This window comes from Schistocerca piceifrons, unplaced genomic scaffold (assembly GCF_021461385.2).
Source record: "Schistocerca piceifrons isolate TAMUIC-IGC-003096 unplaced genomic scaffold, iqSchPice1.1 HiC_scaffold_654, whole genome shotgun sequence".
NCBI classification, from domain to species: domain Eukaryota; kingdom Metazoa; phylum Arthropoda; class Insecta; order Orthoptera; family Acrididae; genus Schistocerca; species Schistocerca piceifrons.
The window spans coordinates 20,001-22,500 of record NW_025728899.1 but is presented as its reverse complement, the minus strand read 5'-3'; positions in this window follow the sequence as shown (position 1 = coordinate 22,500).

Sequence of the window (2,500 nt, the reverse complement as noted above, 5' to 3'; positions counted from 1 at the left end):
CCTTACAACAACGTGTAACCTAACCTAACCTAACCTATGTTGTACCTTAACCTAACCTATGTTGTACCTTAACCTAACCTATGTTGTACCTTAACCTAACCTATGTTGTACCTTAACCTAACCTATGTTGTACCTTAACCTAACCTATGTTGTACCTTAACCTAACCTATGTTGTGCCTTAACCTAACCTATGTTGTGCCTTAACCTAACCTATGTTGTGCCTTAACCTAACCTATGTTGTGCCTTAACCTAACCTATGTTGTGCCTTAACCTAACCTATGTTGTGCCTTAACCTAACCCATGTTGTGCCTTAACCTAACCCATGTTGTGCCTTAACCTAACCCATGTTGTGCCTTAACCTAACCCATGTTGTGCCTTAACCTAACCCATGTTGTGCCTTAACCTAACCCATGTTGTGCCTTAACCTAACCCATGTTGTGCCTTAACCTAACCCATGTTGTGCCTTAACCTAACCCATGTTGTGCCTTAACCTAACCCATGTTGTGCCTTAACCTAACCCATGTTGTGCCTTAACCTAACCCATGTTGTGCCTTAACCTAACCCATGTTGTGCCTTAACCTAACCCATGTTGTGCCTTAACCTAACCCATGTTGTGCCTTAACCTAACCCATGTTGTGCCTTAACCTAACCCATGTTGTGCCTTAACCTAACCCATGTTGTGCCTTAACCTAACCCATGTTGTGCCTTAACCTAACCCATGTTGTGCCTTAACCTAACCCATGTTGTGCCTTAACCTAACCCATGTTGTGCCTTAACCTAACCCATGTTGTGCCTTAACCTAACCCATGTTGTGCCTTAACCTAACCCATGTTGTGCCTTAACCTAACCCATGTTGTGCCTTAACCTAACCCATGTTGTGCCTTAACCTAACCCATGTTGTGCCTTAACCTAACCCATGTTGTGCCTTAACCTAACCTATGTTGTGCCTTAACCTAACCCATGTTGTGCCTTAACCTAACCCATGTTGTGCCTTAACCTAACCCATGTTGTGCCTTAACCTAACCCATGTTGTGCCTTAACCTAACCCATGTTGTGCCTTAACCTAACCCATGTTGTGCCTTAACCTAACCCATGTTGTGCCTTAACCTAACCCATGTTGTGCCTTAACCTAACCCATGTTGTGCCTTAACCTAACCCATGTTGTGCCTTAACCTAACCCATGTTGTGCCTTAATCTAACCCATGTTGTGCCTTAACCTAACCCATGTCGTGCCTTAACCTAACCCACGTCGTGCCTTAACCTAACCCACGTTGTCGCCTAACGTAACCCACGTTGTCGCCTAAACCTGCTCTGTAATTGTTATACGACTCGTTCAATTAGTGTAGTGTTGCCCACCCGCAACCCTCGCAATATAGTTCGCTACTCGCACTCCCCGCTCCCCTGTGTATCGCTTCATGTTAAACACCTTGCAAGTCTTGCTCACTTTCCACATGCTCCTGCTGTACACTGTAATGTGGATGGCAGCAGGACGTACATGCCGCCCCTCCCCACGTCCCCACCTTGCCCCCTGCCTTCGCAAGCTGGTTGGTGAGAACTTTGCATGTTCAATGCCCTCCGCATGCGACGTACTCAGGCTACGTTGTGGTGCGGCCTGTGTCAACTGTCCGCTAATGTCGTACGCGTAAACCACAATCTGTACTGCACATTCGTCCTTATGTACTGAATGATACATCGTGGCACATGTGTGACCGTACAACGACTGCGCCCAAAAACGGCGGACCATACAGTGCAAATATTGTGCACGCAGCTACGTGTCGTCTCCCTATGAGAGCTGGATTGCAGTGTGGTACGCCATAGAGACGTGTGGGAGGAACGGACGCCGTGGATGGCGATCAGCATGAGCTGTCTGTTGATGTATTCGGACCTAGTCGTCTCTCCTCACACACCGTGATGGCATGGTGCACCGCGTTCCATATCTGCGACATGCTACAGAGGCCGGTTGACAGTCGTTCGAGCAATGGACATCGCATACGTACGGGGGCCACCTTCCACGTATTGTCTAGGCGTGCACATTTTGTTGCGTGTATGTGGGCAGACGTAGTGTGGCGTGACACCTGACACAGGCATGCAATAATCGTGGAAGTTGCAAATGGCGATGGACGCCTGCGTTTTCTGGTGAAGTTACGCAAATGAACAAATGGTAACCTGTTGTGGTGCGGTTGTTCTCGCTAGGGGTGAATCGGTGATGGCGACGATAGGTTGAGGTACTAACCGGTTGTTCCAGCGATACCCACCATGCCGACGAAACTGAACGGCATCTGGGTGTGAAGCGATACGCGGCGGTGGCTGGGTGGGACCGTCCCCGGCCGGTGAGGGGGCGCCTCCCGGCGTGCTGGCCGCGCGGTGCGTGGGCGCACGCGCTACAGCCGGCTGGTGGGGGCGGCCAGTGGCAGGCGCGCCGGCCGACGGACGCGGCAGGCGTCGCAGCTGCGCGCCGGCGCACCCTGCGCGCGGCGCCGTGCGGCCAAAGTAGGTCCTC